The sequence below is a fragment of the Spea bombifrons genome, chromosome 3 (assembly GCF_027358695.1).
Source record: "Spea bombifrons isolate aSpeBom1 chromosome 3, aSpeBom1.2.pri, whole genome shotgun sequence".
Lineage (NCBI taxonomy): Eukaryota > Metazoa > Chordata > Amphibia > Anura > Pelobatidae > Spea > Spea bombifrons.
The window spans coordinates 26064141-26084303 of NC_071089.1; positions in this window are offsets into that span (position 1 = coordinate 26064141).

Genomic DNA, 20163 nt, shown 5'->3' on the forward strand with positions numbered 1-20163 from the left:
TGGGATTACGTTTTGTTTAGTTTTAGACCCTGAGTAGTGAGGGAGTTATATGTTAGTAAGCGCTCAGACGAGCTAGGCTTTTGTTTGTAGGGAATTTGTGTACTATGAAATTCTGTATATAGCTGCATACGTGGACTACAAAATAAATCATGGTTGCTTACCTAACTGAGATGTGGCATTAATACCCTAGAGGACCGTGCTGTTTGGTACCCTGTGTGGGTGCAGGATCACAACATACACATATATAAATACATGTACTGTATAAACATATACGTATTAACATATATACATACATACATACACACAGTGCTTACAGCATCCACCATGTCTCTCTTGTATGATCATTGTGACCTGCGGCTCCCTCATTGAGCAGCAATCTGATCAGGTCCAGTGATGTGCATCCATCATCCTCCTTCGCTGTCACTGTGTGCCATAAGTGATGTCATTTCCAGACATGCAGTGTTATTGAGGGAGGATGATTGCCAGAAGTTGCAGGACCCGATTAGGTCACCACTTTTTGGGACATGTGAGAGTTATAGACTGTCAGAAGGCCGGGGCCCTGAAACAATTGGTGCAGGCCCCCTCAAATTGTTGTGGCCCTAGAAGAATTGTTCCATGTGCTCTGCCGTTAATCAGCCCTGATTGTACACAAAAAATGTTCTGCCTGCAGCAGCCTTTTTCTTTCCTACATCCATCTTCTTTAGCTCCCCAAGCATCTCCACAGGGTTAGGACCACTGTAACCAGTGCTTTGAAAGTGGTCCACATATTTTACCACGGAGTCTTTACTCAAAGTTAATACTATTTATTAGGCCAACACAGAAAATGATTCCATCCAAGGAAGAGACCTCTGAAATGTTATCTGAATTGTCATCTTTTTCTTGATTCCATGTGCTATCCCCTTTTAAATAGTTGGTCTCCATTCCCATTATGAAATAGTGTAGTAAACCGGTTGGAGATAAATGTCAGGTTACAAAAATGACAAGATGACACTGGGGTTCTCCATGTGCAACATCTCCTTGCATCCATTGTACTCACAGGATCTGAAACTCAGCTAGACAGGTATTCCCAGAAAAAATGAGAAACATCTCTTTTACTTCATAGCATTCTTTTCTTTTTATATAGAGCATGCTTGAACTTTACAGCAGGGAAAAGTCCTTTGTGAAAAACCTTATAATTATTGCATCTTAAAAAAACAATCTTAAAAAATACAGTGAAATCAGCTAATGGTTATAAAGGAGGAAGCCCAAAGTAGCTGTAATGGGGAAGCAATAGAATAAGTAAGTCTTCCTAAGAGGAAGCTATTCAACTAGGAAAAAAACCGTAGCAATTAATGGCTGCACCCTTTATCTTTAAAAAAAAATGCTGTTTCAGTAAAGCACTGACTGGATGTTTTTGCACAACAAATATATGGCAACAAGGAAGAAATATGGAGGAGCGAATACAACAGAGTATTAACGCTTTTGCATCCTGAGGCATTCTATTCTTTATTATCTTTTGTAGATGTTTAAAACCCGGTTCTTCGTACAAAATCCTTAGTAAAGCCAGGTGAAACAAGGACAAATGCAGTGACTGCCTGAGGTTTAGGTTTTCTGTATTTATTAGCATGACACAGATAAAAAGTACTGCTTACTAAACAAATATGATATCCAAGGTTATTATTGCTACAGCAGCTCTCTCAGAAAGTAATAACTCTCAAAAAGGTGAAACCACTTTTTAACACTACAATAAATCAATGCCATAAACCCCTTTGCTTTCGTCCACTTCTGGTGATTTTCATCAGAGAAATTTGAACACATAGGTTATATATGAGCTACCGTACATAATGTGGCTGTACTTCATTCCCACAGTGAAGTTATTATATTACAGATCACGTTGGTCAGACAAGAAGTTGTTCTTGTTTAGTTCAGTAACAATAAAATTCCAGAGCCAAAGCAAAGAAACATAAAGCATTGGGTAATACTAACAAATTACAAAAAATGTTTATTTAACGGAGACTTTTTTCCTGGAAATGATTTAAATCTGTGAATAGCAAGTGAAAATTCCTTGGTGAAGGAGGTTCTTATGATATTCCACTTACCTGAGACAAAAAAAAACACTTTCATCCTCCCATCATTTCCTACCCGTACCGTAGTCATATGCTGAAAACGTAGGCTTGTGGATCGATGGGTCATAGGTTGACCTAAGAATCTCCCCCAGAAAAAGGAACATTATCAAGAGGTTTAAATAATTCAATATGGAGAAATCTGAGCAACCTTCGCCACCTTTGTTATAGTTATACGTTATACAAACAAGATGAACTATATGGTGCAGATTCTATAGATTTTTATTTATTAAGCACTTTACAGTTTACATTGTAATAAAACAATAAGTGTCTTTTTCTGACCATGCATTAACATGTTGTCTTTGTCTTGAGCCAGATAACTTACATTCTGAGAGGTAATAACTTTTTGCAGAGTTTTTAGCCAGTGTCCAGTAAGTTCAGTAAAATATGTTGGTAATACAGTGTCCAAATATATACCGTATTTGCTCGATTATAAGACGAGGTTTTTTCCAGAGCAAATGCTCTGAAAAATACAGATTGTCTTATAATCGGGGTCGTCTTATAATCAGACCTCAAATAGGTTTGACTATGAGACTAAGATCCAGATCCCCCGCAGCGATGCAGGGGACCTGGATCCTCCTGTGTTATGCCCCCCCAACTTTACCGGTGCTTCTGAGTCCTGGGTGCATAGTCCGGGCAGCGTGTAGAGCTCTACGCGATTTGCGTAGACAACTTCCGCTGCAGCGGGGGTTGTCTGCGTCCATCGCGCAGACCTTCTTATATTCAGGCTTTTTCATTTTTTCCTAAATTAATATTCAGATTTTGGGGGGTCGTCTAAAATATTTAGTGGACTTCTTGTCCAGCACATATATATATCCAAAGAATGACACAGGACAAATCCAGTTTAAATTCTGCCTAATCTCCTTGTTAGATGTGCCCTGGTGGTTAAATGGGGAACTGCACGTAAAGCAAACAAAAACCCGGAAGAAATAGTTTGTGGTAGTGACCGAAAATCTAGATACCTATCTGACAGCTCTCCCTCGATAAAAATAATTTTTATTGATAGCAACTAATCAAAAGTCACACTAAGAAAACACTCTCCTGTCTGTTCTACACTATGGTGGTGGAATGTATATTCTTCATTACAAATTACATATGTTCTGTACAGTAGGGTTGTTTGGATGGTGAAAGTCTATTAATAAACTACCAGTAGGACAAGCAACAATAGTTGAGATAAAGTCTAAGACAGGGTGGGTAAAAAAAATACTCAATGTTCTGTACGCCGTACTGTGAATAATTTGAAGAACTTGCCTGGAGTCAGGTTGAGAGCTAATTAAAAGCTCTTTTATCTTTCCAGAGCCAGGTTTATACCTTCAGGCCATGTGAGTTATGTGGCGGTGATGTGCTTGCATTGTCCTTGAAAATCTCTGTGTTCTTTGCAGAGAATGGTATTGAAATCTGATACATTTATTTTCCACCTGAAAATATAATGGAAAAAGGAGCCACTTGTTTCACAATAAACTTACTACAATGACAAAAATTATAACTTTTCAAAATGCAGACTTGATGTCTTGTTTCCCACTATGATGTACGTTTGCCTGATAGTTGTCTTGTAGATTGATAAGTAATTGATTTATTTACTGCATGAACAAAATACTTTTCAGAATGCAGATGTGATGTCTTGTTTATTGCCTTGCAGATTAAGGTTAAGCAATTGTTTTATCTCTGTTTACTTAGGGTATTGGCGGTGAGCTGGCTGTGCGATAAAAATAGGTTTATTCATTAAAGAGGTAGTTTGCAGAAGAGATGGAAATAACCTAATATCACCAAGTTCTGAGTTGGCCCAGTATACTGCATAGGTAGTATGTGAGATTTCTTTAAACTCTTCTCACTGGTTAAAATATGCACTATACAAGGCCAACTCAGCCCCTCTGTAAGAAAAGCTCACTGGCATTGCCCCTTCATAATGGATATATTTTATCAGGGAACTGAAATGTTTAGTTCTTCTGTAAACATTCAATCTGAAGCTCTGGCTTCCACTTACCTCTTCTTGACAAGGTAAGGTGAGCCTGGAGTTAACCGTAAACCCATGTCCAGCTTGAACTGATACATCAACTACTAATATTCTTCTATATGAGATGGCTTCCCAGAATTTTCATGAAAATGGCCTCTTTCTTCCACCGTCATCACCGCACTTGGCATGTGCCTACCAACAGGAAGGAGGTGCCATTCCCAGCGATATCTAAACTTGTAAACATGGGAGAAGTCCAAGCGATACAAGAGGAATGAAGGTTGCAACGGAAGGAAAAAATAAATAGGAGGGAAACAATGTTTTTCTTATGTAGACAGAGGCTGCCTTCTGACCTAGTGGTTTGCCTTTTGGTCTTTTACACTTGTGCTTAGACACTAGTAACGTGGATTATTAGCTCCATTCAGTAATGAGACCCTTGACACCTCACCAATACTGTTGTAGGATATACTGTAGGTGGCCTCCTGTGTGTCCCTTAATTATAATATGTGGACAATGCAGGAATATTTTATTCTGCTGCACACAGTGTTTATTATCTCCTAATTAGTAAAGTTAGTAAATATTAGTAAACAATTGCTTGGCTATATTAGCAACCAGATTTTTATTTAACATTTAATATAGGAATTTGTGTCTAATAACCCAATGAGTTACGTAAATATGGTGACATCAGTTGCATGTTCCACAGCAGTCACACAGCTGCTGTACTTTGACTGCTCAGCTGAACAATTTAACCTATAACCTACATATTTATGTGGCTGTAATAAAATTAGTGTACGGACATGAACAGGTAATCTAAGGTTCTGCCAAATGGAAATGGCCATTTGTTACATAAAATCAGAAGCTGGCACACTATTTTTGGAGAATAAATAATTACAAGATTACTATAAGTTATATTTAGGTAATTTATTAATTGCAAGGATGGCTTCTGAACACAAATCTAAAAGAAATTTCTTACATGTACCTTAAGTTTGCTTTTCTGGAAGTTATCTTTACTTTTTGCAAACTTTTAAGTAATTTAAAAAAAATCCTTGTATAATAAATCACAGAAGATGTTCCCAATCAACACTTCATGGAGTCTGTTCCCCATTATAAAGGTTTACAAGATTAGAACAGTAGTTGTACTTTGAGTCAAAAATCCTTAAAAGAAAAAACTTTAGACACTAATTTTCGATGACAAGGCCTGGCTCGCAATCCATGTCCCAGTTCATCCCAAAGCCAACGCTTGGTATTTCACTTAGTGATCTTCGGCTGGTGTGCAGCTGTTCAGCCATGTGCCAATGTTGCTTCCAGAGGCAGTTTGTAACTATGTAGTGAGTGATACCACAGGTGACTTTTACCCCAGCAGTCTTTCTCTATGATTGTGATTGGCCTACCACTTTGTGGCTGGGCTGTTGTTACTCCTAGATGCTTCCACTTCACAATTGTAGCACCTACAATGGACCGGGGCAGATCTGGCAGGGCAGAAATTTCACTTATGGAAAAATTAGCATCCTAAGACGTGTCACGTTTAAAGTCACTGAATTCTTCAATGCGACAAATGTTTGTCTAAAGAGATGGCTGCCTATGTGCTTGATTTTATACACCTGTTAGCAATGTGTCTGGCTGAAACACCTAAACTCAATCACTAGCAGGGTGTCCACATATGTTTGGTCATATAGTGTAAATCAAGTCCTTGTAATACATGTTCTTCCCCCTCACCACTAGGCCTGTGCAGAGAGTTCTACTTTCTATTATCCAACAATTTCTGACTATACTCCAGCCTTCATGGACATATTCTTGAGTTCTAGTTTATGTCTAGCCTACAATAATTACTTCCATTTTTTCATTATTTTTTGTTTTTGTGCCAGTAGCCTAGGGACATTTTGGGTGTTTATCCCTGCACTGGATTCTTAGCAGCCCTGAGAGCAAGTTTCTTGTCCAACTGGCCACCTGTCCTGACCAATTTCCAAACTGGTAATCTCCAGACAGACTGTCAGCTGTTCGTTGCCAATGCTCAGTTCACAGTATAATGAGTTTTGTTTACGGGCTAAACCAGGGCAAAAGCTAGGCATGGCATGACAGCATGACTCATAGCCTGTGTAGAAGGTAATTTGACGTCACATACACTAAGTACACCACTTCCACACTCTTGCTTAATGGAATTATATTATTGTCAAGAAAACTAAAAGGTGTAAATAACAATGATAGGTCACAGTCTTTTTTTTTAACAGTATATCATTAGTTCTCACATTGGGTTATTCTGCTATAGTACATCCAGCTAAGCAATTCCTTTCCACTTTGTACATGTCAAGTATTAACTAATGTCTGCTCCCTGCCAAGTGTACAAATAAATCAAGTTGTTCTTCATGCTTAAAGTGAGTTTTACAAATACAATATATCAATACAAACTATTGCAGGATTTTAATTACATATTGTTATCCAAATTGCATACTTCTACATTGTGACTTAAATAATGATATATGAATAATAATTACAAACTATCGATATAGCTCTGAATGTCCAATTAGTAAAATGGACCCTTAAAGAAGGAAAAACATTATATATTTTTTTATTTATATTTAAAAAATTATTTTTTATATATTTTCCTTAAGACATCTACCATTTATCTAGAGTTCAATATCCAAGCATGTTGATAAAACAAAGCTTAACGTCAATGCACCCCTAAACATCAAATATCTTCCTCCACATTATGTGGGTTCTATTAGCACAAACATCACCTCTCCTAAGCGGTCCCCAGCCCCATATTTAAGACTTGTTTCTTGGTTATCCTTGGGTATGGAATTCAATGTCAACCCTCCACCACCCCACAGGTCACCATCATCATCAAGCATAAACATCAATCAGAGCATGAATGTGCAATACACTCACTGGCCACTTTATTAGGTACACCTGTTCAATTGCTTGTTAACACAAATAGCTAATCAGCCAATCACATGGCAGCAACATAATGCATTAAGATATGTTGATGTAGTCAAGACAAGTTGCTGAAGTTCAAACTGGGCCAGTGCTCCACTCCATAGTTTACTTGCAGCAGGTGAGGACTGCAGCCCAGAAGCTCTGGATCTCTCAAGCAGTTAGTCACCTGCTAGCAATGAGCAGCAGTAAGCTGCTACAAAAATGTAGTTAGTTGTAGTTAGTTAGCACTAACTGTTAGTGCTCAGAGAGCAAGACTTTTCTTTTTGTTTGTTTTATATTTATGTTTTGTTTGCCAGACCTTTTAATTAAAAAGGACTATAATTTCTAAAAAGATACAACCTTGTGTGGTATTTTAAACTGTGTGGCTGTATGATCCTAGCTCACAGTACCAATTGAGCATCGTTTAAACACGACGGCCTACCGGAATATTGTTGCTGACCATGTCCATCCCTTTATGACCACGGTGTACCCATCTTCTGATGGCTACTTCCAGCAGGATAATGCACCATGACACAAAGCTCACATCATCTCAAACTGGTTTCTTGAACATGACAATGAGTTCACTGTCCTCCAATGGCTTCCACAGTCACCAGATCTCAATCCAATAGAGCACCTTTGGGATGTGGTGGAACGGGAGATTGGCATCATGGATGTGCAGCCGACAAATCTGCAGCATGATCCCATCATGTCCATATGGACCAAAATCTCTGAGCAATGTTTCCAACACCTTGTGGAAAGTATGCTATGAAGAATGAAGGCAGTATATAATTTAACATACCCAGTAGATTTTCTGAAAAAGGTCCAAATTATTAAATTATAAAATGAGAGTTGAAAATGTACTGAAGAATACTCAGAATTCAGAATACTCTTAAGAGTGTTTTGGTTTAGATGAATCATATTTCTTCTCTGTATGTCTGTTTGCTTTATAGTAAAAAAGGAAATTAACATATCTTGTCACTGAAAAGGAAACCAAAACAATGAAGCAGATAGCTTCTGCTTTTCAATCACGTTATTATTTTGAGGCGATTTGATTTGAAAATGAGGGATTATTCTACTACAGATAACCTGAGATGCATGTCAATTGTCTTTGGGGATTTCTTTTGCTTTGAACTTTTGACCTATGATTTACAGAAATAAATAAATACCGCAATACCACTGATAATAGTATGTCTCTAAACTACCTATTTACCATTGCAATATTTCTTGATAAATTACCCTCCCTTTAATTTTAGAGTATGTAACAAATGTAATCATTGTGTTAACTGATTTAAGCTTAGAACCTCCACTACTCTCTGTCACACTCAGCGGGTTAAGCCTTTTGGGTTTGAGCAGCCATTGGATTTATGAGGATCATCCAAAAACCGGAGAAACACTCCTGGAGAGTACAGGTCAGTATAGTGAATAGTCAGGATAATTGAGCCAGAGTCAGGGAGCTAGAGAAGAAAGTAGTCGAGATCAAGCCAGGGTCACAACACAAGAATGCTCTAGAACAGGAGTACACTGTGTCTAGCATAGGTATGACCATCTGAGGCAAAGTGTGTTGGTTCAAGGAATCCCTATTAGGTCTTGGCTCCAAATTTGAATTTGGTGCTGGATTTTAAAAGGGGTGGCATCAGATGCTAGGCCATATTTAGCCTGCATTCAACCACCGCTGCCTAAGGGAGCCAGAGCAGTGGCAAAAGAGATCCCTCAGTCCCCTTCATCAGCAGCTTGGATCTCTGGCAGGAAGCTGGCCCCAATGGCAGATAGGAGAGTAAACAACCCGGTCACCGGCAGGAGGTCAGACCAGACATAATTTAAAAAAAAATACCACTATGGCCATTGCATGCCCATATGGATGGTGTTCTTCATGTTTAATAAAAAAACAGAATAACAGAACTATACAACGCAAACAATCAGACCTTTTAACAAATATATTTTCTTATTTTTTTGTGTTATCGTTTTTAAAATCTGTCCAAAAACCCCAAATAAAGATGAGACTAGAACAGGTTTCACCATTTGTGGAGTTTGAAAGAAACCTCAGAGGAAATGAATGCAAAAGCTTTTGTGTGTATATGGCTGGCTGCCACTTACCAGTCTGTTGGCTCCAGCTCCGAGTGAACCAACTCATGCAGAGAATCTTATGAGTTATGGTATTATAAGTTAGGCTCCGCTGTGTAATTGGCTTGCACACCACGGTCATGGGCTGAACAAATTTTGCTAACAATCACAAAAATGATTTAATTTCAGATACTAATGCAAATGTTGGACTAAAGCCTATCGTTGAAGGGTCCTTCAAAAAACAACTAAATAATGCCAAATGAGGATGATTTCAGCTAGGAAAAATAAAATGAATAATATATTAACTATAAATGATATGCTCCAAAATCACACATCCTATGGAAAACATAGAAAATAATTGTGTAAATTATGACTTTCTATATAACAATATTAAAAGTAGATTATAGTCAGAAAAACACTACACATAAAAGAAAGGTTTGGGCTTGCAAAGGAGATGGGTGGTTTATCAACAACTTTGTTAGGGAAGGAGTTAAAAAAAATCCTGCTCCGTATCGCCTGTTTAATACATAATAATATTAGCACATGGCTCAAAGGAACAGATCACACAATGTAGTTTTTCACTAACGTATACATTAAAAAACAACATGCAACATGGTTGCAGTAATTTCTGTTTAAAAATAAGAATGCTGAATGTAAACAATTTATTGTAAAACCAATCCATATTGGTTTGAAAATTGAACATGAATTGAACATGTCTTTCCATTATTATAATAAAAATAGTATTCATATTATTATTTTCTTTCTGTTTTTCCCAGCAATCCAACAAGGATACGCACACATTCAAATTAAAATGTGAGGGTGTTAATAGCTATTAAGTGTCAGTAACACAAAGGCAAAGATGCCTTAGTCCATGTATATACAACAAAAATCAGCCCATCAAACTGAGAATCCAGCCCTTAAATCAGGCAAATTCACTAACCTGGTAGCTGGCATGATAATTAAGAGATTTCAACAACCCAGTTTCTCCTCCACAAAAGGCTGTATAATGCATAGTTAAATGATAGAGTACACCATTTTTAAAATTATTTTTATTAATTTATATAGCACCATCATACACAGATCAGTCATAACATTATGAACACCTGCCTAATATTGCCACCAAAACGACCCTGACCTGTCGAGGCATGGACTCCACTAGACCTCTGAAGGTGTGCTGTGGAATCTGGCACCAAGCTGTTAGCAGCAGATACTTTAAGTCCTGAAAGTTGCGAGGTGGGGCCTCCATGGATGCACCCTGGTGCCATGTGTTCTCCAGGTAAGTGGACCTGGCCATCCACGTGATGTAAAAGAAAACATTCATTAGACCAGGCCACCTTCTTCCATTGCTCCGTGGTCCAGTTCTTATGGTCACGTGCCCGTTGTAGGCACTTTCGGCAGTGGACAGGGGTCAGTATGGGCTACGCCGCCCCATACCCAATAAACTAGGATGCACTGTGTGTTCTGACACCCTTTTTTTATCAGAATCAGCATGAACTTTTTCAGCACTTTGAGCTACAGTAGCTCGTTTGTTGGGTTTGACCACACGGCCTTCACCCAACACATACATCAATGAGCCTTGGCCGCCCATGGCCCTGTCACCGGTTCACCTCTTTTCCTTCCTTGGACCACTTTTGATAGGTACTGACCACTGCAGATCAGTAACACCCCACATTTTTTTGATTTTCTGACCCAGTCGTCTAGCCATCACAATTTGGCCCTTATCAAAGTCACTCAGATCCTTACGTTTGTTTTTTCTTCTAACGCATCAACTTTTTACTTACTGCCTAATATATCCCACTGACAGCTGCCATGATAACAAGATTATCAGTTTTATTCACTTCACCTGTCAGTGGTCATAATGTTATAGCTGATCTGTGTATTCTGTAACACAATGGGTAAACAGGAGTTCAGGATACAACTTAATAATTGTTCTGTAATACTACTACCGTAGTTATTGTCCGATAACGTGTCAAGTAGAGAAATTCTAGAATTTGATATTGATTTTTGAGTGCTTTATGACATTTCTATAAGAAGGTAAGATATGCTGTATAAGATACTACTGCACAGAGGAAAGAGCCATTGGGCCTTTTTACATTTATTAGGGTTATAAATGCCTTTGCTGGAAGTGTGTATAAGAAAACCAACAACATAGTTAACACTGTTGACGCACTGTACTATGTTTTTATTATGCAAAGATGCTTTTAAACCATATATAGAACCGGTAAATTCCAGTAAATATGTAATTATTAACTTAATTGTTATAGACTCATGTGCAAGCCAGGAAACAGTCAGAAATCATTTATTGTTCTCATAGAAAACACAAGCTGAAAGTTCATAATCAAAAAAAAGCAACGCTTAAATACTAGCAGAGAAACCCCGATCTATTTTTTTTTAATCTTAACTGTTCTAAGTTATGTAAAAATTAAGATAGAAATGGAAACAATCGATAAAGAAAAGACAAAATGTTATGATTTAACCCCGCAAGCCAATATAATATTACAGTCCCAATAATATTCTCATCATATTCTCTGATATTATAACTGTAACCAGCTAAATGAATACACAATAACGTATACACAAAAAAACATATCAATATCCTGAACAAAGCTGAGAAACAAGAATAACAGGGATGTAACCAAAACAATCATATGCACTACTTGTTATGTCCTGTGTAGCAATTATACAGTGCTGCGGATTATGTTGACACAGTAATGAATGGAAGGAGCTAATCACATTCTATGCCACTATAAAGGTGTTAGGGGTCTTTTTTTTATATAATAGCTAAATGGTAGTTTAAAGGTACTATTTTTCATGCATGGGTATATACTGCACATAGAATCCCACTTACCATGTTAGGGCTACTCCAGAGATTTACCCTATGAGCACCAAGTGGTGGGCTACAAGCTATACATTGTTGTTTTTATAAACAAACCATTTCTTATTTTCTTTACCTTAGCAGACCAGCTACTCATATGTGCACCTTTAGGGAATTAACACTCATGTGGCATGCTTTGTGGTTTATTCATTAACTAAAACTTTTTTCTTTTTTGTTATTAAACGTATTTATTAATTAATTTCTTATTCCCCAGATTACACATTTTCCGGTATCAAGCATATCATTATGTAGTAAATAAATGCAACAAACAGTACAGAATCAGATCAAATAATTACGTCCTGTATATAGGGTTGCCACCTTTTCCTTAAAAAAATACTGGCCCTAGTTGTGGGTTGGTGAGGGCGGAGCCACTTAATATTGCATGACCCTATAGTTTTGAGCAACAGGCTCCTCGGTACAGGTACTCCCTGACAGAGGTACACCACAACTCCCATCATTATATAGTGAACCATACACGAATGGTACGGTATAACTCCAATCATCATACAGCGATCCAGATACAGATGTTGATACAGCATGACTCCTATCATTATTCAATGAGTCTGAAACATGCTCTCTCACATACTCTCTCACTCTCACACACTCTCGCTCAATGACTCTCTGCTTTCTCTGCCAACCGTTTGGCATCCCTCTCTCCTTTCCCACACCCCCTCCTCTTGCTTCTTCTTCTTTCTTTGTCTTTGTCAGCTTTGTTGACTAGGCCTTCTGGACCACTTCCGCATAAGGGAGAAGCGCACCACCGGGACATCCTCTCCCATGTTGTGATCGGAGGCTCTGCTTTTAGAAGAGGCCTGAACCCCACTCCTCTACTGCTGCTGCAAAAAAACCCATAGGATTCGCATTGCCAATAGTTTTCCTATGCCGGTAATGGGTTCAAGGGGTTGATTACTGGTAGTGTTGCTAAAATACTGGCCAGGTGGCAACTCTGCCTGTATATGATTATATTGTAGTTATCTGAAAACCAAAAATGCAATCCGTCCAAGCCCCCATCCCTGCCTCCAACAATCAGGACAACAGAGTTCCACCAACAGAAAGCCTACTTTATAGCTGGAACCTAGGCTCTATTGTGTCTAATTTGTTTTTTACCCTAGTCTTAAATTAATAAATCAGTCCCTTTGTGTAGACTTAAGGCTTCAGTAAAGTATTAGCCAAACATATAAACACAAATCCTTGGGGCGGCGAGGAGGTCAATGTCTGTGACATATTTGTGTTGGCTCCAAGATTATTATTATTGGTGGGTAATTCTCTGCTCATTCTTAGTAAACACAGCAGACCCTGCAGCCTCAGCACTGACACATGTGGTGTACCACTTCATATTAACAAAGGGAAGCTTGGTGCTTTCTTAGCACGCATCATCCCCTGACTCATGACAAAATGAGCACAGACACTTAAATGAGAAAGGGGTAAAAGCAATGTTATGTGGCTGGTGGGGTGCACTATTTTATAGGTGAATGTCTAACAGCAGGAACAGTTAGGGATGATGGGAAAACTTCAGGTTGGGAAAAACGGGAATTGGGAATTCTGTTATGACAGCAGAATTGATCTAGTGGTTGAACAAAAGTGTACGTGGTAATTAGTCTCTCCCCGTCGCTCAGCAGTTCATTACTCATCTAATAAATCCTGTGTCATGTCGCTAAAGCCTTGGGTAGCTACAGAAAAGTTGTGTTTCTGTGCCAAGCTGTATATCAGCCAGCATTTATTTGACGGATCGTTATGAGGAAATTCAGCTTTGTTGGAGCCACAGTCCAGGTTTATATGTCTCCTTGTGGAAAAAAAAAAACCTGCCATCTATACAGCTGCTTAAAACAGTTTGTATTGTGTCAACATTGTAATTATATATCCACGAGAATTGATTTAATGCATGTGCCAGACAAGAAATGCTGAAAGTATCATAAAGTTATGGACAAGAAAATGTGTGAATGTAAATTGTGTGCAGCACTGAAAGATTGTGGCAACGGTTCTAGTAGGTATTAGAAGTTTATGGTGTGAACTGTCACTGTTAGATTTGCATTTGTTCCTCAATCATTGTAATTGTTTTGGAGATGTTTTGGCTATATTCAGAGAAATCATAACTTTTTTTTCCCTTAAAGTAACATCTGTTGTCTCCCAACCCACAGTCTCCCTTTTGCTCTGCAGAGTGTTTCACATAGAAACTACTTGGCTCTACCTTCCTTTGGCTTTATGACCCATTAGCTTGCTTTGCTTAATAATGATTGAAAGGGATAGAAAAAAAAAAAGAAGCAACATAGGTTTTCTCACAATATGTCTTTTCCCAGAAAAAAAAATAAAAAATCATTGAAATCTTAAAGGGCCAGTTTACTTACTTTGACATCCCCTCTAAAGAACAATGCGTATTGTACAATGTAGAAACTGCAACCCTGCTGCTGCCCTCGTTCTCCTCCATGGGCAGCCAATCACTGGCAGGAAAGATTTCCCATTGAAATCAATGGCAGAGGGTCTAAACAGCAGCTGTTTGAGTGCTTTATATGTAGGGCTGCCTTTAAGCCTTACTGCTAATGAATAGGATAGATATACCGTCCAGTCTGTGTGTCTTTGTTTAATGGTAAGAAAGTAGCAATCCATTGATGCATGTTTTATAGTGTTCATTAGAAATTGTATAGCAAAGAGTATCTGGTTGGAGGTCTCTTGCAGGGAAGACAACCCTTCTCTGAATATTTTATTATATCTTTATAATATACACAGCACATTTGGTAGTCCTTTGTCACAAATTAAGCTTTTTAGTGTTCATTTCTTTCTGATCCTTTCAAACCTACCAGGACTTTCTGATTTTCCCCACAAACATAACTTAACTGTTCTGGGTTAATTTATCTGATTTTCTTTATGTACGAGGCTTTTCTTTATGTAGCACAAAATGATTGCAGAAAACATTAAACACCAAGAAAGGCTTCATCGTCATGGTGTTATTTTTGAAACCGTTCTTCCTACTTTTCGGTAACAGATGTTTTATAAATTATAGTAAACGATAAATGTTGATATAATGCAAGCGGCTAAAGGCACCGTGAGTAAGCTAGATGGAAAGTGAGTAATTTCTTTTTTGAGAAAAGGGAAAGCGATTAGATATTGCTTATAAACACTCAGTCAGGAAATATGAAAATGGTTGTGTTATTCATCCTGCATTACTGAGCTACAAGGTCTTAAATGAAATGGTACTAGCTATGCAAATTTGTCGCTCAGAAGTATAGCACGCCATGCATTTCTGAAGCTACCATTCATTGCGGTGAATATGCTTAATGAATCAGTAGTTATAGTGAAATTAGGTAATATGGGACCTTCAAACCCTGCACGCTGAGAAATCTATAAGCCCATGCCTGCCGTTCTACTCCAATGACAATGCTTTCCCTTTTACAGATTGGTGCTTTTTAAGATCGCCCTTCTACTGCAGGATGCATTTTAGGTTAAGGTGGAAGCCGGTCTCCATTCATGATCTTTAAATGTGCAGATTAGAAATAAGCTCTATAGAGTAACGCATTACTATTTTTTAGGGAAAAGGTCTGCATGTTTTTCAGACGTATGCCTGTTACAGAGTTATTGTACAGAATGTATAAATCTGGCATGTGACATTTACACATGTATGGTTATGCTAACCTTGAGCATCCTGGTCCATAGTTAGCTGTCAACCAATCTAACAGGATTCAGCTGGGCTTAGTTAAACAACAATACGTTTATAAAAATGGAAAGCTACTTTGCCAACCCTGGATAGTAGTTAAGCCCTACCAATGTTTATTTTACAGTACAGAAGGTACTGCTTTTGTACATTATGTGTGCACAAATGATCACACATAGCTTTTTAATACATATTCCTTGCTTGTCCTAATCTGAAGAAAAAACTTCCTCACTGACTCTATTGTGAATTAGCTCAACAACTTGTGTGTCTATTACATACATCCCTGCCTGTTTCATACAGCTGTCAAAACGCTCCCACTTATTATTATTATTGATTCATTTATAAATGGTCATTATATTCTACGTCATTGTACAACAGGTACTTGTCTTATATCTGTATGCAGAACATGTCTCCTAAAATTACTTATGAATAAGAAGTGTTCATCAGTTCTTTAAATTTAGTACTTACTATGGCCATTAGTTACATTTTACTGATCACTTTTCCATTAGAGGTACTTTAAGACACTACTACCATTCATCAAACAATGAAGGCAATTTTCCCAGTGCAGATGGAGACAAAGTCTACAGGATTGCTTCTCTGCCAGATGTTATGTGATTGTGATCCAGTGTGGCAGTGGTATGGCTGGGATTGGCTGTGTGGCTTATCTTTTGGCACGTCTCTTGACGGGGGAATTAGTCTGATGGAAAGTGATTAAGCTGTGTACAGTGGTCTTAACTAGTTAAATGCCTGAACAGTGCCTCTTTACCCAGGCCGTAAAAGGGTTAGGTAAATAGAATAGTAATATGTATGAAAGGTTGCTTGAAACCTGCTTGGCCTGTAAGCATCAAATGTAAGAAGCTATCTATTGAAATTGGTATGTTTGCCGCCCACTAAACTACCAGGCATGTGTTTCTACATAAAGTAGAGGTTCCTATATTTTACCATTTTATTGGTAATATGAGTAAAAACACCCATTCGAAACAAGTTCTGCCAGTAATGTTAGGGGCTCAGTGAATTAAATTGCCTTTTTGCCACTATGTTAATGTTTAACTAAGTTATTATGGTTTACTGGGAATTACAGCTTTCCTCATTACAGAGAGGCTCGGTATAATATTTATACTATCTGATGTTTCCTCACACTCCCTTTTAAACTCTAGGGATTCAAAAATATAGAATAAGATCATTAGTGTAAATAATGACTTTTCTTCTGTGTAAGAGCGTAGATATAACATAAAGAAAAGCCAAAATATAAGAGTTCCAGGTTCTTGCAGATGTAAATATGGCTTTAGTTCTCTACCAAAAAGTTCAGAACAAATATAACAGGAGCTTATTCATGTACCAACACAAAGCGTTTTTGAATGATGTAGTCAGAAGGGGTCAATTTTCTCCCCTTCCCCGTCTTATGGTTGAACATGGCCAACCATAATAACATGGGGAAGGTTACAACTTGCAGTGTGCCCTGCCTTTGTTTAGGAAAACAAGCATGGCCGTTCACGTTACATTATATTATGTTTTCACCATATTTTATGTATTACAGAGAGATGCAATTGTATACTACTTTAGAATTTCAAAAGAAAAATAGTATTGGCATAAAGAACCTACAAACACAAGAAAATGTTTTTAAGACATATATATTGTTATGATATTGGTGCCAAATGTATGGCTTGCTTTTGTTCAAAAGTACTCCCAACACACAGTATATAAGCTTTAGATTTACAAATGGTCCCATGTACTTCATGATACATAGCCAGTATCCACGCTCATACACTATTTCCTTCTTGTCTATGTAGAATAGGTTAAGAAAAATAGTATCAAAGCTGTAAATGTTACAGCTGTCCTTCTGATTATTGTTTTTTTTATTAATTCACTCACATAAAAAGCTTTCTTTAATCCCTAGCAATAGTCATTTTACTATGATATTATCATGAATCATATAGGATATTACTAAGGGACATGGTGCATTACAAATCAGGTATTAGACATGTAATCTTTTTGTAAGACACAATCCTCAGTGGAGTCTAAACTTCAGAAACTCCCCGCTGGTTTCTGATGTAATCATGTGTCTTGCTGTTTAATTAAAGTTTGATAATAACACAATTTTTCAACTCTTGCAGATCTGAGCAAACAAATCCGGGAGACTTTATAGGATTAAGAAACCAGAGGAACTAAGCTTAAAAGAGGATGGCAGAAAAGCAAGGTAAGTTCAAAATCAGTGGCCAGATATTATATTGAACCTCCTGGGGGTTAAAGTTTAGTTCTGCTGAGTTTCAGCATGTCCGTGTTACATTAGATAGTGTAGTTTAAAAAATCCACAAAGAGAAATATTTCTTAATTCTTTTCAGTTTTTGTACTGCTTTGATGTCCATAATATGTGTGACCAACAGTCAGAATCAAGCTGCTCGCCTTATCGAAACTCCACAAGACAAGAATTAAATTTTCTGGACGGTACTACATTACACTGACTTTATACACAGCCAATTTGGCCAAGCTCTTATGTTTTTTTGGTTAATGGAGCTTTGCAACAATGACAGCCTTCCTCTGGCAGGAGCCAACACAAACTCTTCAGTCAACAGTATTTGTGCATTTTCAAAAAAAAAATAAAAAGGTTAATTTTAAAGTTATAGCACCTACAATATAATTCGTTCTACATCTAACACAAAATCCTTTATGTTTCATACTATGTGTTTTATTTATTGATTTTCTGTCTTAATTAAAGAAAAATGTTTGGTTTGATTTTTTTTGTCGTTAAGAGGGAATTAAAAGAAAATTTTATTTTTGTCATATCTCACCAAGGCTATCTTGTTTTAAAAGATGGCGTCTCAGATGACTTTATTTAGGCAACTAAACTCTATACATTGTGCCAAGTAGATTGTACGGTGAGTGCAAGGCCTATTAATTGAAGTTATGTTGGAGCGTTCCATTGTGTCTGGGCACCCTTAGGTCTAATAACAAAACATTGAGATGTGTCAAGTTGATAGTCATGTTAAGTTATTTGGGCCAACTCAGCTGAGTTGGCTAGTATTTTGCTTCTTGTCTATCAACGAAAGTGACAAAGTGCAAAGGAACTGCTCTGAAAAACATAGCACCTCATCTATTGGGAGAAAATCTAATTGTTGCTTTTTGGGTTGCCACTGTTAAGTGCCATTGAGTGACTTTAAGTTGTTAGTTGAAGTACCACTTTAATTCATCTGAGAACTTAAACCTTAGTGGACAGATATGCATGCGTTTGTTTTTTAAGACCTTTAGTCCTGTCCATGTGTTTAGGCACATCATTATGTTTCCTGTCCCCTGACTTAAACCTTGTATGGTCCCCTCCAGCAGCCATTCATCACTACATCCTCTTTCTGATATAACCCTCATGCTCTGTTTTGGAGTTTTTGTAGGTGTGAGTGCAGATGCTGAACAGCCTAGTTCTGTACATATCTGCAGTGTAATCCATCAGCCACATGCATACTACCTGAAATGTTTAGACCTTAAAATGTGTTTGGTGGTCACCACAAACTAAATGTAGAATTTCTCACTCACACATGTGCAAAATATAAAAGTATCTTTTTACAGTTTGTTTGCCTTCCCTTAAAGTTAAACACAATTTGGTAGATAAACTGTTAACTATTTATGATATAAATGTCATAGACTTGGTAATCAAATCATAGATGATTTACATATAACGTCAATACATATATTATATATACAATATATACTATATGGACACACCTCTTAATTATTGAATTCAGCTGTTTCAATCATACTCATTGCCACAAGTGCATAAAATCAAGCACATAGCCATGCAGTCTGCATTTACCAACATTTGAGAAAGGTTGGGTAGTTCTGCATGGTACTGTGATAGGGTTCATCCCTGCTAGATATGTGGCGGTCAACTGTAAGAGGTGTTACTGGAAAGTGGAAGCATTTAGGAACCGCAGTAACTGCAGTAACTGCATGAAGCAAAAGTCCACGTAAAGTCACGAGTGCTGAGGCGCATGGTACATAAAAGTTGTTAATGCTCTGCTGATTGCATAGCTGAAGAGTTGCAAACTTCCGCTGGCAATAATATCAGCACAAAACCTGTGCGGCGGGAGCTTCACGGAATGGGTTTCCATGGCCAACCAGCTGCATGCAAGCCTCGCATCAAGTGGTATAACGCAAGCCACCACTGGACTCTGGAGCAGTGGAAACGTATTCTGTGGAGTGATGAATCACGCTTCTCTGGCAGTCTGATGGGCAAGTCTGGGTTTGGCGGATGCTAGGAGAACGTTACCTGCCTGACTGCACTGTGCCAACTGTAAGGTTTACTGGAGGAGGGATAATGGAATGGGGCTGTTTTCCAGTTTTGTTGGAATAGTTTGAGGAAGGCCTTTTTCTATGTCCCACAAGGTCCACAAAGCAAGGTCCATAAAGACATGGTTGGACAAGTTTGGTATGGAAGGACTTGACTGGCTGCACAAAGCCCTGACCTCGAGCCCATTGACCACCTTTGAATGCACTGGAAGAGAGACTGCGAGCCTGGCCTTCTTGTCCAACATCAATGCGTGACCTCACAAATGCTCAACTGGATGTAGAGCAAAAAATCCCACAGAAACACTCCAAAATCCTGTGGAAAGCTTTCCCAGAAGAG